The sequence below is a fragment of the Eulemur rufifrons genome, chromosome 1 (genome assembly GCF_041146395.1).
Source record: "Eulemur rufifrons isolate Redbay chromosome 1, OSU_ERuf_1, whole genome shotgun sequence".
Taxonomy (NCBI): Eukaryota; Metazoa; Chordata; class Mammalia; order Primates; family Lemuridae; genus Eulemur; species Eulemur rufifrons.
Genome location: NC_090983.1, coordinates 42,579,302 through 42,598,795, shown reverse-complemented (window position 1 = coordinate 42,598,795; position 19,494 = coordinate 42,579,302). Strand labels below are relative to the sequence as shown.

The 19,494-nt window shown below is 34.2% G+C and overlaps 1 non-coding gene across 1 annotated transcript; it reads left to right on the top strand.

Moving 5' to 3' along the window:
- Window positions 1–16,770: 16,770 nt before the first annotated feature.
- On the top strand, window positions 16,771–16,877 carry LOC138387755 (U6 spliceosomal RNA). Its single transcript, XR_011233961.1, has one exon. It is a non-coding gene; the product is annotated as a U6 spliceosomal RNA (small nuclear RNA).
- Window positions 16,878–19,494: the final 2,617 nt, after the last annotated feature.

The window sequence follows — 19,494 nt, the reverse complement described above, 5'->3', positions numbered from 1 at the left end:
CTAATAATGCTAGGAACTATTCTAGGTGCTGGGATACAAAGATTAATGCAAACAGCTCCTGCTCTATAATATAGATTGGAGAGGGAAGGAATTAAACACATAATTATGATAAAGCAAAAATTACTATAATACAAATCATGATGTGTATGATGAAGAGCATGATTTAATTGCTTGGAGAGTGACATATATAATACATTCCAAAGATGCATATGTGTTTGGCTAGAAAACTGTCCATAAGTGCAAAAGACTGAAGAATTAAAACCAACCAAGAGACTTTCTGGAAACTGTGAATAGTTGTGCCTGTTCAAAGAATAATGTGTGGCATGTATGTGTATAGTAAAAAGAAATGAGACTGGAAAGGTGAGTAGAAGGAATAAGATCACTTAAGCCCTGATTTGCATTACTTAACAGTTTGAGGTTTATTGAGATACAGACATTGCCAGATTTTAAGTCAAGAAGGAATATGATCAGATTAGTTTTTTAGAAAGATTTCACTGTTTTCAGTATGCTTGGGTTGAAACTATTTGGATTTGGAGATTAGAAGATAAGTTAATGACCATAGTATTATATAAAATGGTAAAAATCTGTATTATGTTACTGGTAATGAATTGAGAGTGGTTTCCAGATTCGAAAGATGTTTTGGACATAGGTGACAGATATTTAAGAACAAGAAATGAAGGTGATGAACAAAAGAAAGTGGTCTAAATTCCTGGCTTGGGCAAATGGATGAACTAAAATGCTATTAACCTTAATAATCAGTGAAGAACATGAGAGCAGATTTGGGAGGGGAGGTAAGTAATTCAATTTTTGTCACATTGAACTTGATGTTTGAGAGACAATCAGATCTAGAAGACAGTTACGCCTATGTTTCTAGATCAGAGGAGTGGTTCTTGGATAGGGTTATAGAGATCATCGAAGAATATGTGGCAGTTAAAATCTTTAGTGTGTGTGTTGAAGAGGAAATGTATAAGGTTGGTACCATGAGTAACATTAAAAACTAAAGTACAAAGACATACTAAAAAGGAGAGTCATGACAATAAGAAAAAGTAAGAAAAAGTAGTGTCATAGAAGCCATGAATGAGAGATCCATGATTTAGGAGTAGTCAATATGAGATGCTATATTCAGATATAGGAACATAAATCCAGTGGATGCCTTTCAAATTTTAACACTTAAAATATTGTTGGTGTGTCTAACAAGAGATTATTATAATGAGGGTAGAAGCCAAATTACATTTTGAATATTCCATCAGCTAAGTGTAATAGAGTCCTAACAAATTTATAAAAGGATGTATTTTTTTCATTATTTTCCTTTTTCTCTATGTCAGAGAACTAGAACAGCTAGAGGCACAGCTAGTGCTTTGGTACATGGTATTTTATCCTTTATCAGTTATTTTTTTTTTAAGTAATAGCACATAATGTAACTAGATTTCTATTTTTCTAGTATTGGGCTGAGACAATAATTTTCATTTCTGTTTCCAAGTGGTCAATAAATCTAAAATGGAGTAGAAGCCAAGCATAATGCATAATTGTTTATTTCTAACTAAATGCACTTGATTTCTTAGTTCTCTTTGTTTTATACTTGGAGAACACATTTTAATTAGTTTTTTCCAATTAAAGATGGTTGTTGCTGTTACACATCATGAAACTGAAAGCATAAATAAGTCCAGATGAACTATTATAAGAAATAGGGCTATTTAACTCTGTGACAACTTTGGAACATAATAGAAAGACTTCGCATAAAGTGATGTCTACTAATTATTTAAAGTTAACATTAAAAAAATAAACAACAATTGGTGGGTATAATGAGATGTTTTGAGAATTTATGGAAAACTTATGATCTAGTTCTAGTTTTTGTATTAAAAAATTTTCTTTGTGTGTTTTCTATAAAATTTTGTTATAATATATTTTAAATAAAAAACAGTGATCATTAAAATAAAAAAATTCTGAATGCTGTAGGCTATTACATTCTTACTATTAGGCAGTGACCAAATTCTCAAATAATTTTTAATTTAAATTTATCATATCATACCCTAACTGTATAAACATTATTTAGTAAAATAATGTAATTAGGTAGGAATGAGAGGATGTAGATTTGTTTTGAACAGTAGTTTTTCATTTGCTTGTGAACTGTGTTTATTTCTTGACATTTGTTGTTAATTTTTTTAGCCATTCTATTTTATAAAAGTAATTCCATAGTTTTAAAAAATATATTTTCAAAATAATGGCTCAAAGTTTTTAATTAATAGGTGCTATTTTTCTTTTCTAGCATTTGGTTCTATGACCTTTTACCTCAGCTTTCATTACCAAATCTACAGATTCTACTTTTGTCATTCTTCTTTAGAATTTATCCCTTCTGACCGCTGGTGGACTTTGGACTGTAGGCATTTGGGAAACTATCCTTTAAATTAACAGTCAAAATATGAGTTATGTTAGCAAATTTGGGTCTAATTTCAACACGACTACTGAGATTATATTTTATTTCCTAAGAGTTTCCATCTGGCAGTGAATAAAAAGTAAATAATATTTTATAGGAAGCAAAACAAAGCACTGTTTTTCATTGGTCAGTGGAAATGTGTCTCTTGGGTAATAACGGATATAGATTATTTATTGAAACTCAAAAGCAAAATCACTCAAAGGCAAAAGAAAAGCATAAAGAGCAGTAATTTATAATATGAAAACATGTTCTAAAATATTTTTATGGGTTAGCTTGAACAGTTCGACTCAACTCTAGAAACACATTTAATGTTCTTTCCTTGTAGGATTTAAGTATTGATTGGGTAAATATTTAATATGACAGGCAAAGCATTCAATTTCTAAAATGATCTTAATTCTTAATGTAGCCACCTTATTTGAGGAAATTAAAGATTAAAACTTGAACCTAGAATAAAACCAAAGAAATTGAAAATGATTTTTGCTTATATTTTGTTTTACTGTTATGTTCTTTCTCTCTATGTGTGAGGTATGATGACACAGTAAGTATATCTTAGGTGATAATTTCCAATTAGCTAAATATTTTCTGAGTACTTCCTTTGTGATAAGCAGTCTACTAAGTACAGCATGAACCAAGAAACATGGAAAATAGCAGTGAGCCAAAGAAACAGGAGAAATATAAAAATCATGAAATTTCTCAAAATCATGATGATATTTTCATGTTAGTAATATTTAGTACTTCCTGTCCTCGGCAATTTTAAATGCAAATATTTCAGATACAGGTTGGTAGAAAATTTTAAATTCACAAGAAACAATGGCATCTGGGCTGAAATTCTACGGTTTAAGTGAAAAAGCTCTAGAGGATTGCTACAAAAAGCTCCTTTTATGTATCTATTTCTGTAGTCATTTGAAAAAGACTAAAAAAGAAAGATCAATTTGTATTTTAAGAACAACAAAAAAATCCCCACAATGAGATCAATTGTTGTTGTGACTGTTAATGCTGTCAAATGAAATTTTTTTCCTCCTACACTCAAAATAAGCAGTCCTCTCCCGTTTGGGAAGTTTATATACAGATAATTGTGCCACAGACTCACCGTTGTATTGGATAGCTGAGGGAAGAGAAGCCAGAAAACTTTAAACAGTGCTTATGGTTCTAAGTAAGTAAATAATTTTAACTTTTTTGAAATGTGGTCTTTAAAAATTCTTTCATTTATAAATTCTCTCTATGAAAGATCTGACATAGCAGGGATATTTTAAAACAAAGAAGTTCAGGAAATCCAAAGTATTAAGGGTACAATTTTCCCAGTTCATGTTTATTTACTTCTTTTGGAAAGTTCTCAAAACCACTCTTTCTTATGTACCAAATTTATTATGTTATATTTGTCCTGGGCTATTGAGAGCACTAGGGCAATCCTCGGTTTATTCATAAACTGCTTTTCTTTGCCACAGAATCAAGACAAAAGATCAAATTGTATATTTATTATAATTAATAAAAACAATTATCCTTTGATTCCCAAGTAGAAGTCCTGGCCTTACTGAGATTGATAGGATCATTTTAGAGATTGTCTAAATTCTGTTGCAAGCAATAGAAAATAACTCAGGTATCTTATTCAAAACTTAAAGGAATTTATTAAGAGGATACTGAGTTATTTAATGGGATCCAAGAAAAATTTAAACAACTAGTCCTTAGGAATAGCAAAAACCAGAACAGTGCTGTGACTCTTAGAAGCCATAAAGTACTCTATATACTTTCTTATAGAAGGGACTTGGGGGTGTGAACCCAAAAAGAACACTACAGATCCAAATGCTCTTCTTGTGCCTGTTGCTCAGAGTCTATCCTACTATCATACCAATTAACTTCTTGAGGCATTTCTCCTTTCAGGCCATTTTCTCTTTTAGACCCACACCATAAAATTGACACACTAAAAATTACTACTACTCAGGTAAAGCATGATAAATCAAAGGAGAGAAAGGCCAAGGAACATTGCCCAATGCCCAGAGCACAGTCTGAGCCGTACCTGTAGGCTTCTAAATGGAGTATATCTTACTCATGAAAGTCTAGCCCTTGGCTCCAAGACCTCAAACTATTCTTGACTTGATCTATCTCAACACCCATTCCCAGGGAGTGGATTGGGGATTATGGTTCAGAAGATCTTATATCTCCTTGCAGTCTAATTTATTAATGATCAAATTTTATCTTTTGGGAGAATGATAAAATGAAATTCTTGTTGATTTTTTCTTTGCCACTGTTGCTTGATAAATCTTCTGAGTTATATAATTTTTGCATTAGTTGAGGGATATTATAAGAATTTTAATTCCTGAAAGAGACAAATGAGAGAGATCTTGTGGAAATATTTTGTTATTTGCTTTCCAGCCCTACACTGCATTTTCCTATAAATCACTGGGAAGATACATGCAGTGGTCCCTGGCACGCTGCATGTTTGAAACAGAACTTCTTTTCTGCTTTCTCGTCCCATCTTCTTCTGATCTTTTCTTTTTCACCCTGACCTTATACCCAATCCTCATTTTTCTTGTCTTTGTGTTTTATTCTTCCATTTTCTATCAACTCTCATCCTTTAGTTTTTCCTCTTGATCTGCTTTCCTGACTTTTGAACATGGTTCTCCTTTTTTGTTACAACATGGACAAACTTATTTTGCCTTGGGATTTTAGGATAATCACTCCTCCTACCCAGAAAAATCCCTTTAGACAATGTTTCCACTAGCATTACCCCAGACCCAGAAGTGGAATCCATGATGGAATTGACAGGTTTAGAGAAAAATTCTTCAAGAAGTACTGTTTTGAACCACAGATAAAGAGTTAATGTAAGACAAAAATATTACTTGTTTTTAAATTTGTAGACATTTTCTGATAAAATGCAATTTAAGAATTTCTTTTTCTTTTAGAAGTTTTTTTATTTCAGAATATTTTATATATTTGTAGTCAACTATATATAATTCAGATGTAACACATTAGTGTCTAAACACATGCATTGAATTGAACCTTATGATCAGTGAAAATATTAACATTCAAATCACTTGGAAAGGGCCTTTAAAATCTTTGAGATACCTGTATTTATTATGTATTATTCTAGTAATTTGGTTGCATTGATAGTGCTTGAGGTTTAACAGGTCATTAAACAGGACTTATATTTCTTATAAGTTATCAGTATACTCAATAGGACTACCACATGAATATGGAAAGCATTGTATATTTTCTTAAGTTGTTTTTCAGAAATCTGATTATTGTTTATTTATGACAAAAATATTAGAATATTCATTTCCAAGTATATGATATTTAAACATACTTTTAAAAGCAAGATGTTATAAAATCTTTTGAAAAAAGTGCAAGTAACATTTATTCCTCAGGAGAGAAGCTTATTTCTTATAAAAATATTAAATTTGGCTATTTAAAAAATTCCATCTTGTAGCATCAACTTATATTATTAAAAATACAATGAATCTAAAACACAAATTTGAACAATGGTCAAAGCATGGTTATTTCTAATAGTTTCTGTTTAATCAGGGAAGGAGGTAAGGGAAGAAAGGGAGAAAAACATAATTTAAAAACACTATGCAACGTTGAGAGTAAAAATAGAGCTGTTTTAGGACACTTCAGATGGTATAAACAGATATACCATAGAAGATGGAACAGCTTTAGTTCCATCCAGTAAAGCAGGGCAGCAGTCAGGGAAACACAGGAAACACTCATCAGGAGATTGTGGTGTACCAACAGAGGGCCAGTAGAGCCCAAGACAAAGGAGAGGAACCCAGTGAATTCCACTGAAAGCCATCGCCACCCATTGGAGCCCTTGGAAATGTACTCTAGGAATTAATTGCAGTGGTCACGAACAATTGAGTGGCATAATGTCCAAAATGATTGTACTCACTCATCAGTATATTTGATTCACTCCACTGGGATTTTGGGAATCTTACGGCTTTATCTACTTGAGGGGCACTTAGTGTGATGTCCTCTATGGACAAAATGGAAACTCTCATATGACTTGCTAAGGACCCCATTTGTACCCCCACGCAGATAAAGCCAGAAGAAATTTCAATTACCTACCACAACCCATCTGAGAGCAAGATGGCTAGAAATTGTCCTGGTACTCTTGTCACTTAATAAGCATGAATGTTAGAAATACCAGTGGATTAAATAGGAACTATCCCTCTCCTCTTCTCCTCTCCCTCTTCTCCTCCCCTCTTCCCCTCACTTCTTCCCTTGCACTCCTCACTGCTCCCCCTCCTCTCTTCACCTCTTCCCCTCCCTTCCTCACCTTTCCCCTCCCCCTCCATTCTTGTCTCCATTCTCCTTCCCTCTCTATTCTCCTTCCCTCTCCATTCTGCTTCCCCTTCCCCTCTTTTTAAAATCATAATCTTTTCAAATATATTTCATATATGTTTAAGAAACCATTCCATACTAAAACAAAAGAGATAATTAACACTAAAGATTAATGGGGAGAAATGTTTAAAATATTTAAATTTTAATTAAAATATTAATATAATTTTAAAGAACTATGCAAAATAATGACAAGGTAGAATTCAAAAAGGAAAATCTAAATTCATTCAGCCAACATTTAATTCTCCAACCTTTATTAACAGTCTACTTTAGGTCATGCATTCAAGAAAAAGAACAATTCAATAAATTTTAATAGAAGTAAGTCCAATTTAAATCAGCCAAAAAGGAGGTTGTTTTTAGGGTGGGAAAGAGACATATTTCCAAATTTAAAAGGACAGATATGATTGAAAGGCAGACTTATTTTGTACTTATCACCTGCCACCTTCACAGCCTTAACCCAAATTCACACTCTCACCCAGTTACAAGGGAGAAAGGAAAGTGCTAACAAAGTTCACCTGAGCTTCTTGCTCTATCTCCTGGAAGAGACTAAAATCCACCCTAAGGTTATGATGGTGCCCTTAGGAAATGGAAGACTTTTTTAAGCATGCAGAAATAATCCTCAAAGTGTCATCAGGAAATCAGGAATTTTCCCATAACTTTATTCCCCCCAACAAAGGACCTGAGCACCACTTTTTCTTAACAATGCCAATAGAGACAAATGAGAAATTATCTTGGTTGCTTTCTTACTGTCTCATGGTTCTTCTTTGTTTACTACATCTGGTTTCATTTAATTTAATTTAGCATGTTGAATACCTCCTATATAGATCACACTGTTTTTGTGCATGTGTGTGAGGAATTAAAGATGACTAGGGCATAATTCCTGCCTCAGGGATCTCACAATTCACTGGAAGACATTTTACACATTTTTTTTTTTTTAGCAAAAATTCATTGGAAGTCATGATATAAGGGATAAACTAATAAGGAAATTCATATGAAATATTTATTAATTCTTATAGGAATGATGGGAATTCATGATAAAAGTGAAATTAGGGCCTCTCTTCGAAAGAAGTGATCAGATTCAGTAGGTGGGTTTGGGGGAAGACAGAAGAGAAAGGACAGTCTAAGTCTTTCCCTCTTCCTTCCCCTCCATTCCCCCTTCCCTCCCCTCTGCTTCCCCCTTCCTTCTGGTTCCCTCCCCCCTCTGCTACCCCCTTTCCTTTCCTCTTCCCACCCTCTCCTCCTCTCTCCCTTCTTTGGGAAAGGGCCTGTCTTGGAAAGAAGTGATCAGTTTCAATAGGTGGTTTTGGGGGAGAGAAGAGAGAAAGGACAGTCTAAGTAAAGCACACAGCTTTGGAAAAACAGATGTGGAAGGTACTGGGATTGTGAGTAACAAGGGAAAGCAGAGACTTCCGAGTTTGGGAGGGTATACTGAGGGATCAGACAAAAAGCAAATTGGGACTAGTTTGTGAAGGACTAAAGTTGCATGCCGAGGAGTTTGGACTTTTTTCTAAGTGTATTGTGGAGGAATTGAAAGTTTTATGTCAAAGATACATGAAGAGCTTTCTTTTAGAAAGAATAAATTTGTGCTTTGATGAATTGGAAAGGCTAGAAACTGATAATGTGGCTCAATTACAAGTCTCTTGTAATAGTTGAGGCAACTGTGGGGCCAAATACAATTTTTCTATTATTCCTGCGTTGGCTAAGGCCAAAACCCAAGAACAGAAGATATCCCTCATTCTAAAAGAAGCACCAGTTATCCTATAGTTGGAGAAAGCCAACTCCCAGCTATACTCGCTAGATGTTGGCCAGACCCCCAACAATAGTCTACCACTTTCCTTCCCAGTTAAAACAAGAAAAGGAGTGAGAGAGAGGGGTTTTTGGCTTTGTGAGTTGAACAGTATTTTAGTGGGAGTTTATTCCCTCTCCCTAAAGGTTATAGGTGCTTTTTTACAGAATGAGACCACATAAGGAAAATCCTAAGAAAATCAAGATTAGAGGTATCTGAACAAAGACATTGGCATCTCATTCTCTTGTTGGAAGCATGATAAGCTGCAAACATATAGTAACAACCTGATGTCACTCGAAGATCATAGTGTGTAGTAAGGGAGTCCTTTGGAGATAATTTTGGGATCCCAGGAATATGGCTGTTTTCCTTTTCAGTTCCCTCTCACTACTAATGGAAAAAAAAGGGAATTGTTTGTGTGTTCTCTGAAGTTGGTTGAGAAGTATTTGGAGCAACCAAGATGAGCAGGACTTCAAGTTTAGGGAAAACTTCTGTGCCTTAATTGTTTGTACTGCTTCAATGACCCCACAATATTTGCACTGTGGAAGAGGACCCTAACTTTTCCCATAGCTTTATGTGAAGGATCAGCCATGGGGTCACTTGGTGCTGCATTCAACTTAGCAAAGACACTTAGGAATATATCAAAGACAGACATAAACATCCCCCTGAAAAAGTTTTCAGCTTATGACCTTTGTGTTAGTTAGACAGAAGCACTACTCTGGGTGGATGCAGCCTTCAGAAACAGTGGGGACAGGATTTCAGCATTCAGTCATCCACTTAGTTGGATGACTGCATAACCTACACAATTCCACATGGCAGTTCTGCCTCAGCAACAAGGAGGGGGAGAGTGATGCTAAACACTGTCCCGAGAAAACTGCATGCACCAACTATGTGAAGCATAGCATGGTTGGCAGAGATCATTAGCATCAAATAGACTGAATCAGTGAGTCTAGGACCGCATTTTACCAGTATGTAGGCAGTAACAGTAAGACATCTTTGTCGTCTTTATCCTTCTTTCTGCCTTCAACAGCAGAGAAACCGGTGTCTAGAAAAGGAAGATGTCTCTGAACCACATCAGTCAGGCACCCCTCACTCTTTGGCAATCAGGACTCAGTTCTACTCTTCAGTGTGGAGGGTGGGAGAACACAAGCACACAAATATGGAATCAAGTTTGAGAATGATCTTTTTGAGTACACCCAAACTGAGTCTTAAAATGAGACTGTGATAATAGCCAAATATAACAAGAAGGGGATGGAGCTTAGCCAAAGTTGTCATTAAGTGGAACAACAGCATAGTTGAAAGGCAATTACTGGGAAAATTAAAATTATTTTATGCTTGTACCCTGATGACTTGAAACTTTTTAGTAAACTGCATGTTAAATTGAAGACTTAAATTTTTAAAAAACAATAAAAATTGAAATACAAATCAAAACAAATTTTATAACCTTATTCATAAATTGCCCAGCTATTAAACATATCTTCTCTTTGTTCTTCCACCTTTATCTTATTTTTCTTCCTAAATCAGTAGTTCCACAGGTATTGTGAGCCATATCCACACTTTGTGTCTTCACATTGCCCAGTTTCGTATGTTTGGATATTTCCAAATAAGCCCTTTGAAAACTTTGCAGAACACTCAATTTCTATTCCCACTCAGCCTCTGAAAAATCTGGTTATTTTAGTTCTGGATGGCACTATCTTTTAATATAAAAAAAGAACATAGTCTTCCTTAAGTGCCCTATGAAACTATTTTCATGTATATTTTGAGGATCTTCATTTTTCTAATGACATTTTATTATGTAGTTTCTTTTTATTGGTTAATTTTGCTTAAATAAGAGATAACATGACACTATTTAAGGGAACTGAAAATGAGTCTAAAAATTTTTAGTGAATTTTGTGAAAATATTTTTCTTTGGATCATTTTATGTTTTCAGTGAACTACAATTTGGATTTCACAAATTCAAGATGAATATGTGCATCAGAGTCTTTATTTAAAGCAATATATTAATAATCAGAATAACAACTTATTTTTTAATGTAACTATTTCTCAGAATCACCTGTTTCTTTTTAGAGCTTCTTTTGAGAGATTCTAGCAGGAGAGCAAGCTGCTACTATAGCCTGAATGAAAAATGGTCCTCCTCTATGGGGGAAGGTCATGCCCTTCCACTGAGCACTCAGCTTCAGGAGGGATGCACATGGAGTGGTGGGAAGAAGGGGACACTTGCCTATCCAGACAGATCACCCAAATCAACCCTGGTAATCAGTGGCGTGACAGGTGTTGCAGCCAGATTGCCCTCATTGATTTACTTTGAAATACATATATGTATCACTGGATTTTTTTTCAAAGAAATTTTAACTGTATGTCAACACATATAATTCTTGTACCAGAAAGAAAAATATATTAATGCAGATAAATTTTACCATTCTGTGAAGAAGAGGATGGAAAACATACCTCTAATGTACAATTTGGCAAATATTAACTTGAGAATATTAGAACTGGTCAAAGTATAGCTTTTTTTATATTATTTCATTACTAAGTTTCTTACTAGGCTTGAAAGACAACCTATTCTCACTGATGATATATTTACTTACCAATACTAAGATATTTTCTCCAAAGAAACTGGAATGTGGTCTTCCATCATTATGGAAGAGAATACACAAATAATAATTAAAATATAAAATGTTCTAGCAATAATACAGCCAATAAGGGTTATGGATTTTCATAATCTCAAAACTATGAAAAATTTCTAAACAATGTGAAATTCATTTTCTTAGAGGAAAGATTATGCATAACCTCAATTCTCGAGAATTGTAAGTTTTGTGAAGTCCATCAACTTCAGGATAAAATACAAATTCCTTAACTTAGTAAACAAGAGATTTTGTGCCTGGCCACTGCTCATCTCTTGAGCTTCATTTCTGCTATCCTCACACATCTTCCCTGTGCCATGTCCCTCCCTTGTATATTCACTTTCCTAAACTAACTTTCTTCTCTGTGTTTGGCAAATGCCGGTGTCTGTTTTCTCTCAGGTCAGTTTTCAAGACTCAGCCCAAGTGAGGTGCCACTCTGTACAATTGTAGCACTCTGCATAACCCTCCATCTTACAGTTTTCAAAACATTTTTTAACCCGTCTTCCTCAATACTAAGTGAACAAACATGCCTTTCATCCCTATCCCTTTATCCTTAATGCATCTGGTGCATAGTTTCTGCTCATAAAATATTTCTTCAGTAAATAAATAGATGACCTTGTCTACCTTCTGTGAACATGTTATGTACTTTTTCTCTAAAATTTTCTCCAAGAAAAAAAAAACAGGACTATGAAAATGCTTTTGGATCCACACATTATTCATAAAAGAATGACATTTAAAGTTTTAGAAATTGAGACGTTTTTTGTCACACCCAGTGATATCAGCCAGGCTCACCTCTGATGTTAGTGAGTTTATTAGAGTTCATTTCTGCATGGATGGGTCAGTCTATGGTGCTAATGACTCAAGCAGTGCAGGCATTTTAGCTGAACACAGATGCAACAGGATCACAGGGCCTCACATTAGTTAACATAATCTGTGTTCCTACCAATGAATTCCAACTGGCTTCAGTAAAATTGGAATTTGCTTATAATTAAACCGGGAGGGAGACTGAAAATCCAGACAAAATTTGCAATGGACCAACTCCTCACTGTTAATTATTAGAGCTATCAGACTTTCACACTGTAGTTTCTATTAAAATGATGTGACACACATTCTATCTATCATGGGAATTTTTTTTTCGAGTCAATCATTCTAATTATCAAAGTTAGGCATTTTTTTTTCAGAGTAAGCTTTAGTTGAAAAATACTTGGTCTCTATTTTTATTGGAAAAAGCTTCTTCACTTCCAAGAGTTGATTGCTTACATTTGTATTGTTAACATTTGTACATCAGAAATTTTTAATTTAAAAAACTCGCAGATGAAGAATTTTAGACTCCAGGCAACAGTCTGGTTTTATTTTTCTTCACACAATTTTCTATACTCTCTTACCTGTGGATTTCTCAGTTTGCTTTCCAGGAATTCTTTCAGGATCATGTGATCAGAAAAGAGAAAAAGGTAGAAAAGGCAACTTTAAGAGCTGGAAAATCACCACTTCACACAAATATGAAATAGAAAGGTCATTTTTATTTTTGTTCATTTATCCAAGCTATATTTTGTTTTTAACTGGTGGATTTTTTGTTCTTTTAGGAATAGACCTATTAGTCAATATTAAGCTTGATTTCCATTTCTTGCCTTGATTCAAGGAGCTTGAGATTAAGACCCAGAAACCCTTCATTTCCTCTAATGTCATCCTCATCTTAAAGGGTTTTATTTAGAAATTTCTAGGAACAGTTGATTAAGTTATACTTCTGACAAAATTAAGGGAAAAATCATTGCAAACACTCAGCTATGAAGCAATTCATTATTTTTTAGTTCTGAGAGAAATCTGGTTTTTTTCCCCCCAAGTGTGAGATTAAGTTAATCCTAAAATTGAGCATCAAATTCTATGGCTAATGAAGCATGTATAATGGGCACATTTTAGAAGCATCTTTTAGGTTAGATTCTAAATTCTGATTCTGTGACTCTGTCAGTTTCTACTTGCAGTGTACTGTCACATGAAGGAAACTATGACAGCCTAAATCTTACAGCATAATTTTCAGAAAAGAGGGATTCTAATACAACCCAGAGAAAGATGAGCTTGAGTCAGGCTCTTTAGTTTTTCTTCTTCCTCCTCTCTTGAATTATGCTTAAGCAATAGCAAAAATTTTTCATATCTTTTTTGTGGGGATAAGAAGGAAGAGACAGGTCAAGACTAGGGCAGAAAAAATTAGTAGAGGAAAAATAACAACAATGTTGTAGCCTCATAGAAAGAGTGTCTCCTAACTTCTTGTTTTTCACTCTCTTCCTCTTCATTCCAGTGTAGGTTACTCTAGTTATTCTAGTTTCATTTAGTAGAATCATGATGTGATATCTAAGTTGCATTATATTTTACAGGAAATTAAATGTTGCTTAGTACTTTACAAAGCATATGGATATTGGCATTTATTTATAGGTACTACAAAAATTATGAATATACATAGCTATGTTATGGTAACTATATTTTTCATAGGTTCAAACTACATTAGATGAAGATTTATCATAACAGAATTGGAACCTCAAACTCAGCAGAAGCTGTGTCAGTTCTAGAGACAAGCAGCTCTATCTGTCTCTGTCTCATGGGCAACAGTAATTCTCTTTCCTTCTCTCTTTTTCTTTGTTTCTGCAGCAGTTTTTCTTTATATCTGCTCCAATTTCCCTTACTGCTTACTGGCTGATTCCAGATTTTTTTTTTTTTTTTTTTGTTCCCTCTAATTTAATTTTTTCCTCTCCTCACAGCTTCTGGCTGTTCATAGTTTCTGATGTTTAACAACATGGATTTTTCCTAAGGCTTGAAGGCTCCTAATTCTACCTCAATTTTTATGGCCTTAACTCTACTTTAAATCTTCTCCCAGCTTCAGCTCCTGCTGTTAGCTGCCTTGTTCTCTGTAGGCTTCCCATTTCAAATTCCATAAGAGATTTGATTGGCTTAACTCCTCTTTTGGCATTGGACCATGTTATAAATCTATTCCAGTCTTTAAATTGGATGTTGTTAGGTCCAATCAACTGTAGATGTTGGAGTCATTTCATGAGATGTAATTACATTTAGAAGAGACCATCAGTGTATTAAGAAAAATGTTACAAACAAAGTAGTCAACTCTGAAGCTTCAGGAGCAGGGGATTTTCCAGTTTAACTTGTAAGGTTTTCAGCATAGCAATGTTAGAAAATGGGAACTTATATTATAATTTTGATACTCATTCAAATATTATTTTTATATGTCATTGATTGGCTATGTGCCAAGCACTATGCTAGGCTGTAAGGCTATAGGACTGATCAAAGTAAAAGTTAATTGCCTGATCTTACGGAGCTTGCGTCCTCATGGAGAGAGGCAACAATAATAAGTGAAAAATAATGGTGGCAATTGCCATGAAGGTGGTGGTAAATGCTATGGAAAAGAATAAAGCAGGTTAAAGATACAGAGATTCATGATGTGTTTCTAGGGTGATGGAAGGAATTGTTATTTTATGTAACATTGTTAAGATTGTGCTCTTTGAAAAGATAGCATGAGACACAACTCAAACCCCTTCTTGGCTAATTATCTCTGACTATTCTCAAAGGAGTTTCCTCACACTGATATGTTTAATATCCTTAAAATGTGAAGGATTTTAGTTGTTTTTGTTATTTGTTTGCTTTATACTACTGAGGAAAGAGAATATTGACAACAATACATTTTCCTTTTGCTGTTAGTATGGAATCCCTTCCCAAGGCATAGAAAGGGTTCTGGTACTGTTGAAGAGAAACAGAAAAGAATCTGAGTCCTCGATGATTGCTGAAAAGGAAGGAGCCAGCCAGCCTAAGTCTGAATCTGAGATGTGGTCTTGGGTTTGGGATGTTGTTATGGTCTGAATACTTATGTCACTTCAAAATTCGTATGTTGAAATACTAGTCCCCAAGGTTGATGGTATTAGGAGGTGAGGCCTCATGAGTGGGATTAGTGCCCTTATAAAAGAGGCCTAAGAGACCCTTGTTCCTTCCACAACGTGAGGACCCAGCAAAGAGGCACTGTTTATGAACCGGGAAATGGGCCCTTATTACACACCAGATTTGCTGGTGCCTTGATCTTGGATGTCCCAGCCACCAGAACTGTGAAAAATAAATCTGTTGTTTATAAGCTACTTAGTTTATGGTATTTTGTTATACCTTCCTGAAGAGACTAAGGCAAGTGTTAGCTTTGTATCAGCCCAATAATGTCTAAAACAGAACTTATCTTCTACCCCCATGCTAATCTTATGTTTTCATGTCATGTTGCATTATATCAAATCTGTCAAACTAGAATCCCACAATCTTTTTTCTCTCATATCTCTTCCATACAAAGTTAGTCACCAGTTCTCATTCATTGTCTTACGGAACTATCTACAAAATATGCTCTCTGCTTTGTTTCTTTTGCTGAGGTCTTCATGCAGACCTTTGTAACTTTCATCTTAAATTATTGCAACATCCTCCCAATTAGTCTCCCTGACATCAATCCTTTTCTATCCCAGATTATACACTGATCCTAGGATTGTCATTTTAAATAGAGCTTATTTTTCTATACATTGACTTAAAATATCCTGAAGGCTCTTCATTGTCTTATATGATTCCAAACATGGATTCTGGTGTTAATCAGACTTTTACTTGAATGTGTTTACCATCTCACGCTTTATTTATCTCATCTTCCACCATAGTCTCCCATGATCTACAAAACTCTTCCTTCAAAACCCAGCTCAAATGTCACCATTGAGGGGCAAGGGAAATGCTTCCTACTCATGCTGAGTATTTCTATCTGGAAAGATCTCTACAAGGATCTCTTCTTTTATGTGTTCTCCTTATTTCTCTTCTCCTTCTCAGGAAAGGTGGGAAGACATCTCAGATTAGTGAGTTTTAGAAGAGGAACTGGGCATAGATGGTTCTGCCAGCTCATTTTACCTTCTTCTTGGGAGCTGGCGAATAGAGAGAATGTGTTTTTTTCTATTCTTTCTGCCACATGAAAGGAACCTGCTCTCATCTTCATAATTCTGAGGCTTATTATTACTAAGCCCATTGTTATCACATATGTAAAGCACCTGTTATAGATTAGGTGTTCATTAAATGAATGTTAAATAGATGCTGAATAAATAATAACAAATTTTGGTTTTTCATCTACCTACAGAAATCTGACAAAGAAATATGGTGTTTTGGTGGAGTTTGGCTACTGTATTTAAGTTCTTAAAGAAATTCATTTATATCTCATGACTGTGTTTTATTTATTCACACTCCTGTTTTCTTTAGTAGGTTGTGAACTTGTGGGGTGGTGTTTGTCTCAGCATTTCAAAAATATAATACAGAACTTAGAACCTGGTAGCTGGTCAATACCTGCTTGATGAATAAATATTTGTTGATGAAGACACAGCTAAGACTTGTGCTTTCTCTTTTACTTCTCAAGCTAGTATTTTGAAATATTATGAAAACACAGTGAAGATATCATTATTCCATTAAGTGAGCTTACGTTAGCTCATGAGCACTCCAAAATTCACGTGTTTTTCAAACTGCTTAGGTTTTAGCATGTAAAAAATACTAAACATCTTTCTCCATGCATGATTCATAGTTCTATATTAAGATGCCATAAAGTGCTCGCTTCGGCAGCACATATACTAAAATTGGAATGATACAGAGAAGATTAGCATGGCCCCTGTGCAAGGATGACATGCGAATTTGTGAAGCGTTCCATATTAAAAAAAAAAAAAAAAGAAAAGAAAAAAAAAAAAGATGCCATAAAGTCTTTTTACAAAATTCATGGTGAAATGATAAGTAGTAATAAACTCATATTGTGTACAATGTATTTTTAAAAACTTTTCCCCTGAGGTTTGTTCATATCATAAATACATCAAATGTTCTCAGTTTGCCTAGCTTTCACTTGCACATATTTTTCATCTAACCACAACAGCATGTTTGCTAGGCAACAGAAAGAGGAAAATCTTTTAAAACATAAATCCATGAATTCCCCTCAGGAGAGGCAAAAGCAATATTTACTGCATTGCTTAGGGAGTGAAAGGAAAGAGAAAAAAATCAGATTAGTTTCTTTGCAGCTGTGCTTCAGTATTCAAGGCCACACCTGGACTGGGTAAAACTTCTCTGATTATAAACCTTTGGCAAAAAGGAAAAGTTGCTGCCTGAAAAAGCAGACTATGTCTTTGGGGATTCCTTTTGGCTATTTCAGTATTTAACAGATGTACTAGCTTAAGCTTTATATTCTTAAAATAGCATGAACATGTAGAAGCACTACATCTCATTGAAAATTCTCAGTGAATTTGGGTGTTTAAGAAATTAAGAAATATTACTAATTTAGAAATTAGTAATATATCAGCTAGAAATATCTCCCTAAGTCTCTTCATTTTATCTTAAAGTATAATTATTGTGTGTAGGTATATTTATGAGTATAGTATTTGTATACTCCAATTACAAAACTGATATAATTTTGTAAGTGTTTATAATCTCAGCTTGGGATACACAAATATTCTTTTTAAGTTTAAATTATCAAATGGCAAATATTATTGTAATTATCTGCTTCATTTATATGTAAGGTATACCCTGAAGAGAAACACATACACACATTCAACTTTCTTAATATAATCAGCCTTTGTATCAATGATAAAATAATATCATTCTCACTTTGTCATTTAAATAAAACTGATGAGATTAAGAAGAAAATATAAAAATTTTCTCAAAAATGAAAATATAACACATCAAAACATGTGGGACACAGTAAAATAAGTAATAGGAGGAAAGTTTATAGCAATAAGTGCCTACATTAAAAAAGTAGAAAAGCTTCAAATAAACAACCTAATGATACATCTTAAAGAGCTAGAAAAACAAGAATGAGCCAAACCGAAAATTAGTAGAAGAAAAGAAATAATAAAGAGCAGAGCAGAAATAAATTGAAACCAAAAAACAATACAAAAGATCAATGAAATGAAAAGTTGGTTTTTTGAAAAGACAAACAAAATTGTCACACCTTTAGCCACACTAAGAAAAAAAGAGAGAAGACCCAAATAAATAAATTCATAGATGAAAAAGGAGACATTACAACTGGTACTGTAGAAATCCAAAGGATCATTAGAGACTACTATGAGCAACTATATATATACTAATAAGTTGGAAAACTTAGAAGAAAAATAAATTCCTAGACATATACACCCTACCCAAATTGAACTGGAAAGAAATCCAAAACATGAATAAACCCAGACAAGTAATAAGACAGAAGCATTGATGAAAAGTCTCCCATCAAAGAAAAGCCCAGGACCCAGTGGCTTCATTGCTGAATTCTACCAAACTGTCAAAGAACTAATATCAATCCTACTTAAACTAAAAATCAAGGAGCATGGAGTACTTCCATGCTCATTCTGTGATGCCTGTATCATCCTTATGTCAAAAATAGACAAAGACAGAACAAAAAAACCTGACAGGCCAATATCTCTGATGGACATAGATGCAGAAATCCTACCAAAATACTAGCAAACTGAATTCAATAACACATTAAAAAAGATTATTCATCACGATCAAGTGGGATTCATCCCAGGGATGCAAGGATGGTTCAACATTTACAAATTAATCAATGTGTGATACATCATATCAACAAAATGAAGGACAAAAACCATATGATCCTTTCAATTGATGCTGAAAAAGCATTCTATAGAATTCAACATCCTTTCATAGTAAAACCTCTCAAAAATTAGATATAGAAGGAACTTACATGATAAAAGCCATATATGGCAAACCCACAGTGACTCTGTCATGCTGAATGGGAAAAAATTGAAAGCCTTTCCTCTAACATCTGGAACAAGACAAGGATGTCCACTTTCATCACTGTTATTCAGCATAGTACTGGAAGTTCTAGCTAGAGCAATCAGACAAGAGAAAAAGGAAAAAAGGGCATACAAATTGGAAAGGAAGAAGTCAAATTATCCTTGTTTGCAAATGATATCATCTTATATCTGGAGAAAACTGAAGACTCTATTTAAAAAACTATAAGAACTGATGAACAAATTCAGTAAAGTTGCAGGATGCTAACATCAATAACATTTCTATATGACAACAGCAAACAATCTGAAAAAGAAACCAAGAAAGTAATTCCATTTACAGTAGCTGTAAATAAAATAAAATGCCCAGGAGTAAACTTAACCAAAGAAGTGAAAGACCTCTATAATAAAAGCTATAAAACATTGATGAAAGACATTGACGTCGAAACAAAAAATTTGAAAGATATTCCATGCTCATGGATTGGAAGAATTAATATTGTTAAAATGTCCATTCTACCCAAGGCAATCTACAGATTCAATGCAATCCCCAGCAAA